A 21,603-nucleotide genomic window follows, 5' to 3' on the forward strand; every position below is an offset into this window, starting at 1 on the left:
GGACTATTGCTGCCTCGGGCACCTTATGGCCGTTCTGCTGTGAGTCTAGATTATAGAATGGGATGAAAAACTGATAGTGAATTGTAACGTTCAGGGCCACCTAATGACGATGGATCACTCAAATTGCGTCCCGATTCAATACATCGTCCTCCAGCAGACTTGTCTCCATGGGTCTATTGCTGCCTCGGGCACCTTATGGCAGGCCTGCTGTGACTCAAAGATTTTCGAATCGGACGAAAAACTGATAGTGAATTGTAACGTTCAGGGCCTCCTAATGACGATGGAACACTCAAATTCCGTCCCGATTCAATACATCGTCCTCCAGCAGACTTGTCACCATGCGTCTATTGCTGCCTCGGGCACCTTATGGCCGTTCTGCTGTGAGTCAAAGATTTTCGAATCGGACGAAAAACTAATAGTGAATTGTAAAGTTCAGGGCCACCTAATGACGATGGATCACTCAAATTGCGTCCCGATTCAATACATCGTCCTCCAGCCGACTTGACTCCATGGGTCTATTGCTGCCTCGGGCACCTTATGGCCGTTCTGCTGTGAGTCTAGATTATCGAATGGGACAAAAAACTGATAGTGAATTGTAACGTTCAGGGCCTCCTAATGACGATGGATCACTCAAATTGCGTCCCGATTCAATACATCGTCCTCCAGCAGACTTGTCTCCATGGGTCTATTGCTGCCTCGGGCACCTTATGGCCGTTCTGCTGTGAGTCTAGATTATCGAATGGGACGAAAAACTGATAGTGAATTGTAACGTTCAGGGCCACCTAATGACGATGGACCACGCAAATTGCGTCCCGATTCAATACATCGTCCTCCAGCCGACTTGACTCCATGGGTCTATTGCTGACTCGGGCACCTTATGGCCGTTCTGCTGTGAGTCTAGATTATCGAATGGGACGAAAAACTGATAGTGAATTGTAACGTTCAGGGCCTCCTAATGACGATGGATCACTCAAATTGCGTCCCGATTCAATACATCGTCCTCCAGCTGACTTGACTCCATGGGTCTATTGCTGCCTCGGGCACCTTATGGCCGTTCTGCTGTGAGTCTAGATTATCGAATGGGACGAAAAACTGATAGTGAATTGTAACGTTCAGGGCCTCCTAATGACGATGGACCACTCAAATTGCGTTCCGATTCAATACATCGTCCTCCAGCAGACTTGTCTCTATGGGTCGATTGCTGCCTCGGGCACCTAATGGCCGTTCTGCTGTGAGTCAAAGATTTTCGAATCGGTCGAAAAACTGATAGTGAATTGTAACATTCAGGGCCACCTAATGACGATGGACCACGCAAATTGCGTCCCGATTCAATACATCGTCCTCCAGCCGAGTTGACTCCATGGGTCTATTGCTGCCTCGGGCACCTTATGGCCGTTCTGCTGTGAATCTAGATTATCGAATGTGACGAAAAACTGATAGTGAATTGTAACGTTCAGAGCCACCTAATGACGATGGATCACTCAAATTGCGTCCCGATTCAATACATCGTCCCCAGCCGACTTGTCTCCATGGGTCTATTGCTGCCTCGGGCACCTTATGGCCGTTCTGCTTTGAGTCTAGATTATCGAATGGGACGAAAAACTGATAGTGAATTGTAACGTTCAGGGCCACCTAATGACGATGGATCACTCAAATTGCGTCCTGATTCAATACATCGTCCTCCAGCAGACTTGACTTCATGGGTCTATTGCGGCCTCGGGCACCTTATGGCCGTTCTGCTGTGAGTCAAAGATTTTCGAATCGGACGAAAAACTGATAGTGAATTGTAACTTTCAGCCACCTAATGACGATGTATCACTCAAATTGCGTCCCGATTCAATACATCGTCCTCCAGCAGACTTGTCTCCATGGGTCGATTGCTCCCTCGGGCACCTTATGGCCGTTCTGCTGTGAGTCAAAGATTTTCGAATCGGACGAAAAACTGATAGTGATTTGTAACATTCAGGGCCACCTAATGACGATGGACCACACAAATTGCGTCCCGATTCAGTACATCGTCCACTAGCCGACTTGACTCCATGGGACTATTGCTGCCTCGGGCACCTTATGGCCGTTCTGCTGTGAGTCTAGATTATAGAATGGGATGAAAAACTGATAGTGAATTGTAACGTTCAGGGCCACCTAATGACGATGGATCACTCAAATTGCGTCCCGATTCAATACATCGTCCTCCAGCAGACTTGTCTCCATGGGTCTATTGCTGCCTCGGGCACCTTATGGCAGGCCTGCTGTGACTCAAAGATTTTCGAATCGGACGAAAAACTGATAGTGAATTGTAACGTTCAGGGCCACCTAATGACGATGGATCACTCAAATTGCGTCCCGATTCAATACATCGTCCTCCAGCCGACTTGACTCCATGGGTCTATTGCTGCCTCGGACACCTTATGGCAGGCCTGCTGTGACTCAAAGATTTTCGAATCGGACGAAAAACTGATAGTGAATTGTAACGTTCAGGGCCTCCTAATGACGATGGATCACTCAAATTGCGTCCCTATACAATACATCGTCCTCCAGCCGACTTGACTCCATGGGTCTATTGCTGCCTCGGGCACCTTATGGCCGTTCTGCTGTGAGTCTAGATTATCGAATGGGACGAAAAACTGATAGTGAATTGTAACGTTCAGGGCCTCCTAATGACGATGGATCACTCAAATTGCGTCCCGATTCAATACATCGTCCTCCAGCAGACTTGTCTCCATGGGTCGATTGCTGCCTCGGGCACCTAATGGCCGTTCTGCTGTGAGTCAAAGATTTTCGAATCGGACGAAAAACTGATAGTGAATTGTAACATTCAGGGCCACCTAATGCCGATGGACCACGCAAATTGCGTCCCGATTCAATACATCGTCCTCCAGCCGAGTTGACTCCATGGGTCTATTGCTGCCTCGGGCACCTAATGGCCGTTCTGCTGTGAATCTAGATTATCGAATGGGACGAAAAACTGATAGTGAATTGTAACGTTCAGGGCCACCTAATGACGATGGATCACTCAAATTGCGTCCCGATTCAATACATCGTCCCCAGCCGACTTGTCTCCATGGGTCTATTGCTGCCTCGGGCACCTTATGGCTGTTCTGCTGTGAGTCAAAGATTTTCGAATCGGACGAAAAACTGATAGTGATTTGTAACATTCAGGGCAACCTAATGACGATGGACCACACAAATTGCGTCCCGATTCAGTACATCGTCCACTAGCCGACTTGACTCCATGGGACTATTGCTGCCTCGGGCACCTTATGGCCGTTCTGCTGTGAGTCTAGATTATAGAATGGGATGAAAAACTGATAGTGAATTGTAACGTTCAGGGCCACCTAATGACGATGGATCACTCAAATTGCGTCCCGATTCAATACATCGTCCTCCAGCCGACTTGACTCCATGGGTCTATTGCTGCCTCGGGCACCTTATGGCAGGCCTGCTGTGACTCAAAGATTTTCGAATCGGACGAAAAACTGATAGTGAATTGTAACGTTCAGGGCCTCCTAATGACGATGGAACACTCAAATTCCGTCCCGATTCAATACATCGTCCTCCAGCAGACTTGTCTCCATGCGTCTATTGCTGCCTCGGGCACCTTATGGCCGTTCTGCTGTGAGTCAAAGATTTTCGAATAGGACGAAAAACTGATAGTGAATTGTAACGTTCAGGGCCACCTAATGACGATGGGTCACTCAAATTGCGTCCCGATTCAATAAATCGTCCTCCAGCCGACTTGACTCCATGGGTCTATTGCTGACTCGGGCACCTTATGGCCGTTCTGCTGTGAGTCTAGATTATCGAATGGGACGAAAAACTGATAGTGAATTGTAACGTTCAGGGCCTCCTAATGACGATGGATCACTCAAATTGCGTCCCGATTCAATACATCGTCCTCCAGCTGACTTGACTCCATGGGTCTATTGCTGCCTCGGGCACCTTATGTCCGTTCTGCTGTGAGTCTAGATTATCGAATGGGACGAAAAACTGATAGTGAATTGTAACGTTCAGGGCCTCCTAATGACGATGGACCACTCAAATTGCGTTCCGATTCAATACATCGTCCTCCAGCAGACTTGTCTCTATGGGTCGATTGCTGCCTCGGGCACCTAATGGCCGTTCTGCTGTGAGTCAAAGATTTTCGAATCGGTCGAAAAACTGATAGTGAATTGTAACATTCAGGGCCACCTAATGACGATGGACCACGCAAATTGCGTCCCGATTCAATACATCGTCCTCCAGCCGAGTTGACTCCATGGGTCTATTGCTGCCTCGGGCACCTTATGGCCGTTCTGCTGTGAATCTAGATTATCGAATGTGACGAAAAACTGATAGTGAATTGTAACGTTCAGAGCCACCTAATGACGATGGATCACTCAAATTGCGTCCCGATTCAATACATCGTCCCCAGCCGACTTGTCTCCATGGGTCTATTGCTGCCTCGGGCACCTTATGGCCGTTCTGCTTTGAGTCTAGATTATCGAATGGGACGAAAAACTGATAGTGAATTGTAACGTTCAGGGCCACCTAATGACGATGGATCACTCACATTGCGTCCTGATTCAATACATCGTCCTCCAGCAGACTTGACTTCATGGGTCTATTGCGGCCTCGGGCACCTTATGGCCGTTCTGCTGTGAGTCAAAGATTTTCGAATCGGACGAAAAACTGATAGTGAATTGTAACATTCAGCCACCTAATGACGATGTATCACTCAAATTGCGTCCCGATTCAATACATCGTCCTCCAGCAGACTTGTCTCCATGGGTCGATTGCTCCCTCGGGCACCTTATGGCCGTTCTGCTGTGAGTCAAAGATTTTCGAATCGGACGAAAAACTGATAGTGATTTGTAACATTCAGGGCCACCTAATGACGATGGACCACACAAATTGCGTCCCGATTCAGTACATCGTCCACTAGCCGACTTGACTCCATGGGACTATTGCTGCCTCGGGCACCTTATGGCCGTTCTGCTGTGAGTCTAGATTATAGAATGGGATGAAAAACTGATAGTGAATTGTAACGTTCAGGGCCACCTAATGACGATGGATCACTCAAATTGCGTCCCGATTCAATACATCGTCCTCCAGCAGACTTGTCTCCATGGGTCTATTGCTGCCTCGGGCACCTTATGGCAGGCCTGCTGTGACTCAAAGATTTTCGAATCGGACGAAAAACTGATAGTGAATTGTAACGTTCAGGGCCACCTAATGACGATGGATCACTCAAATTGCGTCCCGATTCAATACATCGTCCTCCAGCCGATTTGACTCCATGGGTCTATTGCTGCCTCGGGCACCTTATGGCCGTTCTGCTGTGAGTCTAGATTATCGAATGGGACAAAAAACTGATAGTGAATTGTAACGTTCAGGGCCTCCTAATGACGATGGATCACTCAAATTGCGTCCCGATTCAATACATCGTCCTCCAGCCGACTTGACTCCATGGGTCTATTGCTGCCTCGGACACCTTAAGGCAGGCCTGCTGTGACTCAAAGATTTTCGAATCGGACGAAAAACTGATAGTGAATTGTAACGTTCAGGGCCTCCTAATGACGATGGATCACTCAAATTGCGTCCCTATACAATACATCGTCCTCCAGCCGACTTGACTCCATGGGTCTATTGCTGCCTCGGGCACCTTATGGCCGTTCTGCTGTGAGTCTAGATTATCGAATGGGACGAAAAACTGATAGTGAATTGTAACGTTCAGGGCCTCCTAATGACGATGGATCACTCAAATTGCGTCCCGATTCAATACATCGTCCTCCAGCAGACTTGTCTCCATGGGTCGATTGCTGCCTCGGGCACCTAATGGCCGTTCTGCTGTGAGTCAAAGATTTTCGAATCGGACGAAAAACTGATAGTGAATTGTAACATTCAGGGCCACCTAATGCCGATGGACCACGCAAATTGCGTCCCGATTCAATACATCGTCCTCCAGCCGAGTTGACTCCATGGGTCTATTGCTGCCTCGGGCACCTAATGGCCGTTCTGCTGTGAATCTAGATTATCGAATGGGACGAAAAACTGATAGTGAATTGTAACGTTCAGGGCCACCTAATGACGATGGATCACTCAAATTGCGTCCCGATTCAATACATCGTCCCCAGCCGACTTGTCTCCATGGGTCTATTGCTGCCTCGGGCACCTTATGGCTGTTCTGCTGTGAGTCAAAGATTTTCGAATCGGACGAAAAACTGATAGTGATTTGTAACATTCAGGGCAACCTAATGACGATGGACCACACAAATTGCGTCCCGATTCAGTACATCGTCCACTAGCCGACTTGACTCCATGGGACTATTGCTGCCTCGGGCACCTTATGGCCGTTCTGCTGTGAGTCTAGATTATAGAATGGGATGAAAAACTGATAGTGAATTGTAACGTTCAGGGCCACCTAATGACGATGGATCACTCAAATTGCGTCCCGATTCAATACATCGTCCTCCAGCAGACTTGTCTCCATGGGTCTATTGCTGCCTCGGGCACCTTATGGCAGGCCTGCTGTGACTCAAAGATTTTCGAATCGGACGAAAAACTGATAGTGAATTGTAACGTTCAGGGCCTCCTAATGACGATGGAACACTCAAATTCCGTCCCGATTCAATACATCGTCCTCCAGCAGACTTGTCTCCATGCGTCTATTGCTGCCTCGGGCACCTTATGGCCGTTCTGCTGTGAGTCAAAGATTTTCGAATAGGACGAAAAACTGATAGTGAATTGTAACGTTCAGGGCCACCTAATGACGATGGGTCACTCAAATTGCGTCCCGATTCAATAAATCGTCCTCCAGCCGACTTGACTCCATGGGTCTATTGCTGCCTCGGGCACCTTATGGCCGTTCTGCTGTGAGTCTAGATTATCGAATGGGACAAAAAACTGATAGTGAATTGTAACGTTCAGGGCCTCCTAAAGACGATGGATCACTCAAATTGCGTCCCGATTCAATACATCGTCCTCCAGCAGTCTTGTCTCCATGGGTCTATTGCTGCCTCGGGCACCTTATGGCCGTTCTGCTGTGAGTCTAGATTATCGAATGGGACGAAAAACTGATAGTGAATTGTAACGTTCAGGGCCACCTAATGACGATGGACCACGCAAATTGCGTCCCGATTCAATACATCGTCCTCCAGCCGACTTGACTCCATGGGTCTATTGCTGACTCGGGCACCTTATGGCCGTTCTGCTGTGAGTCTAGATTATCGAATGGGACGAAAAACTGATAGTGAATTGTAACGTTCAGGGCCTCCTAATGACGATGGAACACTCAAATTGCGTTCCGATTCAATACATCGTCCTCCAGCAGACTTGTCTCCATGGGTCGATTGCTGCCTCGGGCACCTAATGGCCGTTCTGCTGTGAGTCAAAGATTTTCGAATCGGTCGAAAAACTGATAGTGAATTGTAACATTCAGGGCCACCTAATGACGATGGACCACGCAAATTGCGTCCCGATTCAATACATCGTCCTCCAGCCGAGTCGACTCCATGGGTCTATTGCTGCCTCGGGCACCTTATGGCCGTTCTGCTGTGAATCTAGATTATCGAATGGGACGAAAAACTGATAGTGAATTGTAACGTTCAGGGCCACCTAATGACGATGGATCACTCAAATTGCGTCCTGATTAAATACATCGTCCTCCATCAGACTTGACTTCATGGGTCTATTGCGGCCTCGGGCACCTTATGGCCGTTCTGCTGTGAGTCAAAGATTTTCGAATCGGACGAAAAACTGATAGTGAATTGTAACTTTCAGGGCCACCTAATGACGATGTATCACTCAAATTGCGTCCCGATTCAATACATCGTCCTCCAGCAGACTTGTCTCCATGGGTCGATTGCTCCCTCGGGCACCTTATGGCCGTTCTGCTGTGAGTCAAAGGTTTTCGAATCGGACGAAAAACTGATAGTGATTTGTAACATTCAGGGCCACCTAATGACGATGGACCACACAAATTGCGTCCCGATTCAGTACATCGTCCACTAGCCGACTTGACTCCATGGGACTATTGCTGCCTCGGGCACCTTATGGCCGTTCTGCTGTGAGTCTAGATTATAGAATGGGATGAAAAACGGATAGTGAATTGTAACGTTCAGGGCCACCTAATGACGATGGATCACTCAAATTGCGTCCCGATTCAATACATCGTCCTGCAGCAGACTTGTCTCCATGGGTCTATTGCTGCCTCGGGCACCTTATGGCAGGCCTGCTGTGACTCAAAGATTTTCGAATCGGACGAAAAACTGATAGTGAATTGTAACGTTCAGGGCCTCCTAATGACGATGGAACACTCAAATTCCGTCCCGATTCAATACATCGTCCTCCAGCAGACTTGTCTCCATGCGTCTATTGCTGCCTCGGGCACCTTATGGCCGTTCTGCTGTGAGTCAAAGATTTTCGAATAGGACGAAAAACTGATAGTGAATTGTAACGTTCAGGGCCACCTAATGACGATGGGTCACTCAAATTGCGTCCCGATTCAATAAATCGTCCTCCAGCCGACTTGACTCCATGGGTCTATTGCTGCCTCGGGCACCTTATGGCCGTTCTGCTGTGAGTCTAGATTATCGAATGGGACAAAAAACTGATAGTGAATTGTAACGTTCAGGGCCTCCTAAAGACGATGGATCACTCAAATTGCGTCCCGATTCAATACATCGTCCTCCAGCAGTCTTGTCTCCATGGGTCTATTGCTGCCTCGGGCACCTTATGGCCTTTCTGCTGTGAGTCTAGATTATCGAATGGGACGAAAAACTGATAGTGAATTGTAACGTTCAGGGCCACCTAATGACGATGGACCACGCAAATTGCGTCCCGATTCAATACATCGTCCTCCAGCCGACTTGACTCCATGGGTCTATTGCTGACTCGGGCACCTTATGGCCGTTCTGCTGTGAGTCTAGATTATCGAATGGGACGAAAAACTGATAGTGAATTGTAACGTTCAGGGCCTCCTAATGACGATGGAACACTCAAATTGCGTTCCGATTCAATACATCGTCCTCCAGCAGACTTGTCTCCATGGGTCGATTGCTGCCTCGGGCACCTAATGGCCGTTCTGCTGTGAGTCAAAGATTTTCGAATCGGTCGAAAAACTGATAGTGAATTGTAACATTCAGGGCCACCTAATGACGATGGACCACGCAAATTGCGTCCCGATTCAATACATCGTCCTCCAGCCGAGTCGACTCCATGGGTCTATTGCTGCCTCGGGCACCTTATGGCCGTTCTGCTGTGAATCTAGATTATCGAATGGGACGAAAAACTGATAGTGAATTGTAACGTTCAGGGCCACCTAATGACGATGGATCACTCAAATTGCGTCCTGATTAAATACATCGTCCTCCATCAGACTTGACTTCATGGGTCTATTGCGGCCTCGGGCACCTTATGGCCGTTCTGCTGTGAGTCAAAGATTTTCGAATCGGACGAAAAACTGATAGTGAATTGTAACTTTCAGGGCCACCTAATGACGATGTATCACTCAAATTGCGTCCCGATTCAATACATCGTCCTCCAGCAGACTTGTCTCCATGGGTCGATTGCTCCCTCGGGCACCTTATGGCCGTTCTGCTGTGAGTCAAAGGTTTTCGAATCGGACGAAAAACTGATAGTGATTTGTAACATTCAGGGCCACCTAATGACGATGGACCACACAAATTGCGTCCCGATTCAGTACATCGTCCACTAGCCGACTTGACTCCATGGGACTATTGCTGCCTCGGGCACCTTATGGCCGTTCTGCTGTGAGTCTAGATTATAGAATGGGATGAAAAACGGATAGTGAATTGTAACGTTCAGGGCCACCTAATGACGATGGATCACTCAAATTGCGTCCCGATTCAATACATCGTCCTGCAGCAGACTTGTCTCCATGGGTCTATTGCTGCCTCGGGCACCTTATGGCAGGCCTGCTGTGACTCAAAGATTTTCGAATCGGACGAAAAACTGATAGTGAATTGTAACGTTGAGGGCCTCCTAATGACGATAGAACACTCAAATTGCGTCCCGATTCAATACATCGTCCTCCAGCAGACTTGTCTCCATGCGTCTATTGCTGCCTCGGGCACCTTATGGCCGTTCTGCTGTGAGTCAAAGATTTTCGAATCGGACGAAAAACTGATAGTGAATTGTAACGTTCAGGGCCACCTAATGACGATGGATCACTCAAATTGCGTCCCGATTCAATACATCGTCCTCCAGCCGACTTGACTCCATGGGTCTATTGCTGCCTTGGGCACCTTATGGCCGTTCTGCTGTGAGTCTAGATTATCGAATGGGACAAAAAACTGATAGTGAATTGTAACGTTCAGGGCCTCCTAATGACGATGGATCACTCAAATTGCGTCCCGATTCAATACATCGTCCTCCAGCAGACTTGTCTCCATGGGTCTATTGCTGCCTCGGGCACCTTATGGCCGTTCTGCTGTGAGTCTAGATTATCGAATGGGACGAAAAACTGATAGTGAATTGTAACGTTCAGGGCCTCCTAATGACGATGGATCACTCAAATTGCGTCCCGATTCAATACATCGTCCTCCAGCTGACTTGACTCCATGGGTCTATTGCTGCCTCGGGCACCTTATGGCCGTTCTGCTGTGAGTCTAGATTATCGAATGGGACGAAAAACTGATAGTGAATTGTAACGTTCAGGGCCTCCTAATGACGATGGACCACTCAAATTGCGTTCCGATTCAATACATCGTCCTCCAGCAGACTTGTCTCTATGGGTCGATTGCTGCCTCGGGCACCTAATGGCCGTTCTGCTGTGAGTCAAAGATTTTCGAATCGGTCGAAAAACTGATAGTGAATTGTAACATTCAGGGCCACCTAATGACGATGGACCACGCAAATTGCGTCCCGATTCAATACATCGTCCTCCAGCCGAGTTGACTCCATGGGTCTATTGCTGCCTCGGGCACCTTATGGCCGTTCTGCTGTGAATCTAGATTATCGAATGTGACGAAAAACTGATAGTGAATTGTAACGTTCAGAGCCACCTAATGACGATGGATCACTCAAATTGCGTCCCGATTCAATACATCGTCCCCAGCCGACTTGTCTCCATGGGTCTATTGCTGCCTCGGGCACCTTATGGCCGTTCTGCTTTGAGTCTAGATTATCGAATGGGACGAAAAACTGATAGTGAATTGTAACGTTCAGGGCCACCTAATGACGATGGATCACTCAAATTGCGTCCTGATTCAATACATCGTCCTCCAGCAGACTTGACTTCATGGGTCTATTGCGGCCTCGGGCACCTTATGGCCGTTCTGCTGTGAGTCAAAGATTTTCGAATCGGACGAAAAACTGATAGTGAATTGTAACTTTCAGCCACCTAATGACGATGTATCACTCAAATTGCGTCCCGATTCAATACATCGTCCTCCAGCAGACTTGTCTCCATGGGTCGATTGCTCCCTCGGGCACCTTATGGCCGTTCTGCTGTGAGTCAAAGATTTTCGAATCGGACGAAAAACTGATAGTGATTTGTAACATTCAGGGCCACCTAATGACGATAGACCACACAAATTGCGTCCCGATTCAGTACATCGTCCACTAGCCGACTTGACTCCATGGGACTATTGCTGCCTCGGGCACCTTATGGCCGTTCTGCTGTGAGTCTAGATTATAGAATGGGATGAAAAACTGATAGTGAATTGTAACGTTCAGGGCCACCTAATGACGATGGATCACTCAAATTGCGTCCCGATTCAATACATCGTCCTCCAGCAGACTTGTCTCCATGGGTCTATTGCTGCCTCGGGCACCTTATGGCAGGCCTGCTGTGACTCAAAGATTTTCGAATCGGACGAAAAACTGATAGTGAATTGTAACGTTCAGGGCCACCTAATGACGATGGATCACTCAAATTGCGTCCCGATTCAATACATCGTCCTCCAGCCGATTTGACTCCATGGGTCTATTGCTGCCTCGGGCACCTTATGGCCGTTCTGCTGTGAGTCTAGATTATCGAATGGGACAAAAAACTGATAGTGAATTGTAACGTTCAGGGCCTCCTAATGACGATGGATCACTCAAATTGCGTCCCGATTCAATACATCGTCCTCCAGCCGACTTGACTCCATGGGTCTATTGCTGCCTCGGACACCTTATGGCAGGCCTGCTGTGACTCAAAGATTTTCGAATCGGACGAAAAACTGATAGTGAATTGTAACGTTCAGGGCCTCCTAATGACGATGGATCACTCAAATTGCGTCCCTATACAATACATCGTCCTCCAGCCGACTTGACTCCATGGGTCTATTGCTGCCTCGGGCACCTTATGGCCGTTCTGCTGTGAGTCTAGATTATCGAATGGGACGAAAAACTGATAGTGAATTGTAACGTTCAGGGCCTCCTAATGACGATGGATCACTCAAATTGCGTCCCGATTCAATACATCGTCCTCCAGCAGACTTGTCTCCATGGGTCGATTGCTGCCTCGGGCACCTAATGGCCGTTCTGCTGTGAGTCAAAGATTTTCGAATCGGACGAAAAACTGATAGTGAATTGTAACATTCAGGGCGACCTAATGCCGATGGACCACGCAAATTGCGTCCCGATTCAATACATCGTCCTCCAGCCGAGTTGACTCCATGGGTCTATTGCTGCCTCGGGCACCTAATGGCCGTTCTGCTGTGAATCTAGATTATCGAATGGGACGAAAAACTGATAGTGAATTGTAACGTTCAGGGCCACCTAATGACGATGGATCACTCAAATTGCGTCCCGATTCAATACATCGTCCCCAGCCGACTTGTCTCCATGGGTCTATTGCTGCCTCGGGCACCTTATGGCTGTTCTGCTGTGAGTCAAAGATTTTCGAATCGGACGAAAAACTGATAGTGATTTGTAACATTCAGGGCAACCTAATGACGATGGACCACACAAATTGCGTCCCGATTCAGTACATCGTCCACTAGCCGACTTGACTCCATGGGACTATTGCTGCCTCGGGCACCTTATGGCCGTTCTGCTGTGAGTCTAGATTATAGAATGGGATGAAAAACTGATAGTGAATTGTAACGTTCAGGGCCACCTAATGACGATGGATCACTCAAATTGCGTCCCGATTCAATACATCGTCCTCCAGCAGACTTGTCTCCATGGGTCTATTGCTGCCTCGGGCACCTTATGGCAGGCCTGCTGTGACTCAAAGATTTTCGAATCGGACGAAAAACTGATAGTGAATTGTAACGTTCAGGGCCTCCTAATGACGATGGAACACTCAAATTCCGTCCCGATTCAATACATCGTCCTCCAGCAGACTTGTCTCCATGCGTCTATTGCTGCCTCGGGCACCTTATGGCCGTTCTGCTGTGAGTCAAAGATTTTCGAATAGGACGAAAAACTGATAGTGAATTGTAACGTTCAGGGCCATCTAATGACGATGGGTCACTCAAATTGCGTCCCGATTCAATAAATCGTCCTCCAGCCGACTTGACTCCATGGGTCTATTGCTGCCTCGGGCACCTTATGGCCTTTCTGCTGTGAGTCTAGATTATCGAATGGGACGAAAAACTGATAGTGAATTGTAACGTTCAGGGCCACCTAATGACGATGGACCACGCAAATTGCGTCCCGATTCAATACATCGTCCTCCAGCCGACTTGACTCCATGGGTCTATTGCTGACTCGGGCACCTTATGGCCGTTCTGCTGTGAGTCTAGATTATCGAATGGGACGAAAAACTGATAGTGAATTGTAACGTTCAGGGCCTCCTAATGACGATGGAACACTCAAATTGCGTTCCGATTCAATACATCGTCCTCCAGCAGACTTGTCTCCATGGGTCGATTGCTGCCTCGGGCACCTAATGGCCGTTCTGCTGTGAGTCAAAGATTTTCGAATCGGTCGAAAAACTGATAGTGAATTGTAACATTCAGGGCCACCTAATGACGATGGACCACGCAAATTGCGTCCCGATTCAATACATCGTCCTCCAGCCGAGTTGACTCCATGGGTCTATTGCTGCCTCGGGCACCTTATGGCCGTTCTGCTGTGAATCTAGATAATCGAATGTGACGAAAAACTGATAGTGAATTGTAACGTTCAGAGCCACCTAATGACGATGGATCACTCAAATTGCGTCCCGATTCAATACATCGTCCCCAGCCGACTTGTCTCCATGGGTCAATTGCTGACTCGGGCACCTTATGGCCGTTCTGCTGTGAGTCTAGATTATTGAATGGGACGAAAAACTGATAGTGAATTGTAACGTTCAGGGCCTCCTAATGACGATGAATCACTCAAATTGCGTCCCTATACAATACATCGTCCTCCAGCCGACTTGACTCCATGGGTCTATTGCTGCCTCTGGCACCTTATGGCCGTTCTGCTGTGAGTCAAAGATTTTCGAATCGGACGAAAAACTGATAGTGAATTGTAACTTTCAGGGCCACCTAATGACGATGGATCACTCAAATTGCGTCCCGATTCAATACATCGTCCTCCAGCAGACTTGTCTCCATGGGTCGATTGCTGCCTCGGGCACCTTATGGCCGTTCTGCTGTGAGTCAAAGATTTTCGAATCGGACGAAAAACTGATAGTGAATTGTAACGTTCAGGGCCACCTAATGACGATGTATCACTCAAATTGCGTCCCGATACAATACATCGTCCTCCAGCAGACTTGTCTCCATGGGTCTATTGCTGCCTCGGGCACCTTATGGCAGGCCTGCTGTGACTCAAAGATTTTCGAATCGGACGAAAAACTGATAGTGAATTGTAACGTTCAGGGCCTCCTAATGACGATGGAACACTCAAATTCCGTCCCGATTCAATACATCGTCCTCCAGCAGACTTGTCTCCATGCGTCTATTGCTGCCTCGGGCACCTTATGGCCGTTCTGCTGTGAGTCAAAGATTTTCGAATCGGACGAAAAACTGATAGTGAATTGTAACGTTCAGTGCCACCTAATGACGATGGATCACTCAAATTGCGTCCCGATTCAATACATCGTCCTCCAGCCGACTTGACTCCATGGGTCTATTGCTGCCTCGGGCACCTTATGGCCGTTCTGCTGTGAGTCTAGATTATCGAATGGGACGAAAAACTGATAGTGAATTGTAACGTTCAGGGCCTCCTAATGACGATGGATCACTCAAATTGCGTCCCGATTCAATACATCGTCCTCCAGCAGACTTGTCTCCATGGGTCGATTGCTGCCTCGGGCACCTAATGGCTGTTCTGCTGTGAGTCAAAGATTTTCGAATCGGACGAAAAACTGATAGTGAATTGTAACATTCAGGGCCACCTAATGCCGATGGACCACGCAAATTGCGTCCCGATTCAATACATCGTCCTCCAGCCGAGTTGACTCCATGGGTCTATTGCTGCCTCGGGCACCTAATGGCCGTTCTGCTGTGAATCTAGATTATCGAATGGGACGAAAAACTGATAGTGAATTGTAACGTTCAGGGCCACCTAATGACGATGGATCACTCAAATTGCGTCCCGATTCAATACATCGTCCCCAGCTGACTTGTCGCCATGGGTCTATTGCTGCCTCGGGCACCTTATGGCTGTTCTGCTGTGAGTCAAAGATTTTCGAATCGGACGAAAAACTGATAGTGATTTGTAACATTCAGGGCCACCTAATGACGATGGACCACACAAATTGCGTCCCGATTCAGTTCATCGTCCACTAGCCGACTTGACTCCATGGGACTATTGCTGCCTCGGGCACCTTATGGCCGTTCTGCTGTGAGTATGATTATAGAATGGGATGAAAAAATGATAGTGAATTGTAACGTTCAGGGCCACCAAATGACGATGGATCACTCAAATTGCGTCCCGATTCAATACATCGTCCTCCAGCAGACTTGTCTCCATGGGTCTATTGCTGCCTCGGGCACCTTATGGCAGGCCTGCTGTGACTCAAAGATTTTCGAATCGGACGAAAAACTGATAGTGAATTGTAACGTTCAGGGCCTCCTAATGACGATGGAACACTCAAATTCCGTCCCGATTCAATACATCGTCCTCCAGCAGACTTGTCACCATGCGTCTATTGCTGCCTCGGGCACCTTATGGCCGTTCTGCTGTGAGTCAAAGATTTTCGAATCGGACGAAAAACTAATAGTGAATTGTAACGTTCAGGGCCACCTAATGACGATGGATCACTCAAATTGCGTCCCGATTCAATACATCGTCCTCCAGCCGACTTGACTCCATGGGTCTATTGCTGCCTCGGGCACCTTATGGCCGTTCTGCTGTGAGTCTAGATTATCGAATGGGACAAAAAACTGATAGTGAATTGTAACGTTCAGGGCCTCCTAATGACGATGGATCACTCAAATTGCGTCCCGATTCAATACATCGTCCTCCAGCAGACTTGTCTCCATGGGTCTATTGCTGCCTCGGGCACCTTATGGCCGTTCTGCTGTGAGTCTAGATTATCGAATGGGACGAAAAACTGATAGTGAATTGTAACGTTCAGGGCCACCTAATGACGATGGACCACGCAAATTGCGTCCCGATTCAATACATCGTCCTCCAGCCGACTTGACTCCATGGGTCTATTGCTGACTCGGGCACCTTATGGCCGTTCTGCTGTGAGTCTAGATTATCGAATGGGACGAAAAACTGATAGTGAATTGTAACGTTCAGGGCCTCCTAATGACGATGGATCACTCAAATTGCGTCCCTATACAATACATCGTCCTCCAGCTGACTTGACTCCATGGGTCTATTGCTGCCTCGGGCACCTTATGGCCGTTCTGCTGTGAGTCTAGATTATCGAATGGGACGAAAAACTGATAGTGAATTGTAACGTTCAGGGCCTCCTAATGACGATGGACCACTCAAATTGCGTTCCGATTCAATACATCGTCCTCCAGCAGACTTGTCTCTATGGGTCGATTGCTGCCTCGGGCACCTAATGGCCGTTCTGCTGTGAGTCAAAGATTTTCGAATCGGTCGAAAAACTGATAGTGAATTGTAACATTCAGGGCCACCTAATGACGATGGACCACGCAAATTGCGTCCCGATTCAATACATCGTCCTCCAGCCGAGTTGACTCCATGGGTCTATTGCTGCCTCGGGCACCTTATGGCCGTTCTGCTGTGAATCTAGATTATCGAATGTGACGAAAAACTGATAGTGAATTGTAACGTTCAGAGCCACCTAATGACGATGGATCACTCAAATTGCGTCCCGATTCAATACATCGTCCCCAGCCGACTTGTCTCCATGGGTCTATTGCTGCCTCGGGCACCTTATGGCCGTTCTGCTTTGAGTCTAGATTATCGAATGGGACGAAAAACTGATAGTGAATTGTAACGTTCAGGGCCACCTAATGACGATGGATCACTCAAATTGCGTCCTGATTCAATACATCGTCCTCCAGCAGACTTGACTTCATGGGTCTATTGCGGCCTCGGGCACCTTATGGCCGTTCTGCTGTGAGTCAAAGATTTTCGAATCGGACGAAAAACTGATAGTGAATTGTAACTTTCAGCCACCTAATGACGATGTATCACTCAAATTGCGGCCCGATTCAATACATCGTCCTCCAGCAGACTTGTCTCCATGGGTCGATTGCTCCCTCGGGCACCTTATGGCCGTTCTGCTGTGAGTCAAAGATTTTCGAATCGGACGAAAAACTGATAGTGATTTGTAACATTCAGGGCCACCTAATGACGATGGACCACACAAATTGCGTCCCGATTCAGTACATCGTCCACTAGCCGACTTGACTCCATGGGACTATTGCTGCCTCGGGCACCTTATGGCCGTTCTGCTGTGAGTCTAGATTATAGAATGGGATGAAAAACTGATAGTGAATTGTAACGTTCAGGGCCACCTAATGACGATGGATCACTCAAATTGCGTCCCGATTCAATACATCGTCCTCCAGCAGACTTGTCTCCATGGGTCTATTGCTGCCTCGGGCACCTTATGGCAGGCCTGCTGTGTCTCAAAGATTTTCGAATCGGACGAAAAACTGATAGTGAATTGTAACGTTCAGGGCCTCCTAATGACGATAGAACACTCAAATTGCGTCCCGATTCAATACATCGTCCTCCAGCAGACTTGTCTCCATGCGTCTATTGCTGCCTCGGGCACCTTATGGCCGTTCTGCTGTGAGTCAAAGATTTTCGAATCGGACGAAAAACTGATAGTGAATTGTAACGTTCAGGGCCACCTAATGACGATGGATCACTCAAATTGCGTCCCGATTCAATACATCGTCCTCCAGCCGATTTGACTCCATGGGTCTATTGCTGCCTCGGGCACCTTATGGCCGTTCTGCTGTGAGTCTAGATTATCGAATGGGACAAAAAACTGATTGTGAATTGTAACGTTCAGGGCCTCCTAATGACGATGGATCACTCAAATTGCGTCCCGATTCAATACATCGTCCTCCAGCAGACTTGTCTCCATGGGTCTATTGCTGCCTCGGGCACCTTATGGCCGTTCTGCTGTGAGTCTAGATTATCGAATGGGACGAAAAACTGATAGTGAATTGTAACGTTCAGGGCCACCTAATGACGATGGACCACGCAAATTGCGTCCCGATTCAATACATCGTCCTCCAGCCGACTTGACTCCATGGGTCAATTGCTGACTCGGGCACCTTATGGCCGTTCTGCTGTGAGTCTAGATTATTGAATGGGACGAAAAACTGATAGTGAATTGTAACGTTCAGGGCCTCCTAATGACGATGAATCACTCAAATTGCGTCCCTATACAATACATCGTCCTCCAGCCGACTTGACTCCATGGGTCTATTGCTGCCTCGGGCACCTTATGGCAGGCCTGCTGTGACTCAAAGATTTTCGAATCGGACGAAAAACTGATAGTGAATTGTAACGTTCAGGGCCTCCTAATGACGATGGAACACTCAAATTCCGTCCCGATTCAATACATCGTCCTCCAGCAGACTTGTCTCCATGCGTCTATTGCTGCCTCGGGCACCTTATGGCCGTTCTGCTGTGAGTCAAAGATTTTCGAATCGGACGAAAAACTGATAGTGAATTGTAACGTTCAGGGCCACCTAATGACGATGGATCATTCAAATTGCGTCCCGATTCAATACATCGTCCTCCAGCCGACTTGACTCCATGGGTCTATTGCTGCCTCGGGCACCTTATGGCCGTTCTGCTGTGAGTCTAGATTATCGAATGGGACGAAAAACTGATAGTGAATTGTAACGTTCAGGGCCACCTAATGGCGATGGATCACTCAAATTGCGTCCCGATTCAATACATCGTCCTCCAGCCGACTTGACTCCATGGGTCTATTGCTGCCTCGGGCACCTTATGGCCGTTCTGCTGTGAGTCTAGATTATCGAATGGGACGAAAAACTGATAGTGAATTGTAACGTTCAGGGCCTCCTAATGACGATGGATCACTCAAATTGCGTCCCTATACAATACATCGTCCTCCAGCCGACTTGACTCCATGGGTCTATTGCTGCCTCGGGCACCTTATGGCCGTTCTGCTGTGAGTCTAGATTATCGAATGGGACGAAAAACTGATAGTGAATTGTAACGTTCAGGGCCTCCTAATGACGATGGATCACTCAAATTGCGTCCCGATTCAATACATCGTCCTCCAGCAGACTTGTCTCCATGGGTCGATTGCTGCCTCGGGCACCTAATGGCCGTTCTGCTGTGAGTCAAAGATTTTCGAATCGGACGAAAAACTGATAGTGAATTGTAACATTCAGGGCCACCTAATGCCGATGGACCACGCAAATTGCGTCCCGATTCAATACATCGTCCTCCAGCCGACTTGACTCCATGGGTCTATTGCTGCCTCGGGCACCTAATGGCCGTTCTGCTGTGAATCTAGATTATCGAATGGGACGAAAAACTGATAGTGAATTGTAACGTTCAGGGCCACCTAATGACGATGGATCACTCAAATTGCGTCCCGATTCAATACATCGTCCCCAGCCGACTTGTCTCCATGGGTCTATTGCTGCCTCGGGCACCTTATGGCTGTTCTGCTGTGAGTCAAAGATTTTCGAATCGGACGAAAAACTGATAGTGATTTGTAACATTCAGGGCAACCTAATGACGATGGACCACACAAATTGCGTCCCGATTCAGTACATCGTCCACTAGCCGACTTGACTCCATGGGACTATTGCTGCCTCGGGCACCTTATGGCCGTTCTGCTGTGAGTCTAGATTATAGAATGGGATGAAAAACTGATAGTGAATTGTAACTTTCAGGGCCACCTAATGACGATGGATCACTCAAATTGCGTCCCGATTCAATACATCGTCCTCCAGCAGACTTGTCTCCATGGGTCTATTGCTGCCTCGGGCACCTTATGGCAGGCCTGCTGTGACTCAAAGATTTTCGAATCGGACGAAAAACTGATAGTGAATTGTAACGTTCAGGGCCACCTAATGACGATGGGTCACTCAAATTGCGTCCCGATTCAATAAATCGTCCTCCAGCCGACTTGACTCCATGGGTCTATTGCTGCCTCGGGCACCTTATGGCCGTTCTGCTGTGAGTCTAGATTATCGAATGGGACAAAAAACTGATAGTGAATAGTAACGTTCAGGGCCTCCTAAAGACGATGGATCACTCAAATTGCGTCCCGATTCAATACATCGTCCTCCAGCAGTCTTGTCTCCATGGGTCTATTGCTGCCTCGGGCACCTTATGGCCTTTCTGCTGTGAGTCTAGATTATCGAATGGGACGAAAAACTGATAGTGAATTGTAACGTTCAGGGCCACCTAATGACGATGGACCACGCAAATTGCGTCCCGATTCAATACATCGTCCTCCAGCCGACATGACTCCATGGGTCTATTGCTGACTCGGGCACCTTATGGCCGTTCTGCTGTGAGTCTAGATTATCGAATGGGACGAAAAACTGATAGTGAATTGTAACGTTCAGGGCCTCCTAATGACGATGGACCACTCAAATTGCGTTCCGATTCAATACATCGTCCTCCAGCAGACTTGTCTCCATGGGTCGATTGCTGCCTCGGGCACCTAATGGCCGTTCTGCTGTGAGTCAAAGATTTTCGAATCGGTCGAAAAACTGATAGTGAATTGTAACATTCAGGGCCACCTAATGACGATGGACCACGCAAATTGCGTCCCGATTCAATACATCGTCCTCCAGCCGAGTTGACTCCATGGGTCTATTGCTGCCTCGGGCACCTTATGGCCGTTCTGCTGTGAATCTAGATTATCGAATGTGACGAAAAACTGATAGTGAATTGTAACGTTCAGAGCCACCTAATGACGATGGATCACTCAAATTGCGTCCCGATTCAATACATCGTCCCCAGCCGACTTGTCTCCATGGGTCTATTGCTGCCTCGGGCACCTTATGGCCGTTCTGCTTTGAGTCTAGATTATCGAATGGGACGAAAAACTGATAGTGAATTGTAACGTTCAGGGCCACCTAATGACGATGGATCACTCAAATTGCGTCCTGATTAAATACATCGTCCTCCATCAGACTTGACTTCATGGGTCTATTGCGGCCTCGGGCACCTTATGGCCGTTCTGCTGTGAGTCAAAGATTTTCGAATCGGACGAAAAACTGATAGTGAATTGTAACTTTCAGGGCCACCTAATGACGATGTATCACTCAAATTGCGTCCCGATTCAATACA

The sequence above is a fragment of the Schistocerca cancellata genome, unplaced genomic scaffold (genome assembly GCF_023864275.1).
Source record: "Schistocerca cancellata isolate TAMUIC-IGC-003103 unplaced genomic scaffold, iqSchCanc2.1 HiC_scaffold_1144, whole genome shotgun sequence".
Lineage (NCBI taxonomy): Eukaryota > Metazoa > Arthropoda > Insecta > Orthoptera > Acrididae > Schistocerca > Schistocerca cancellata.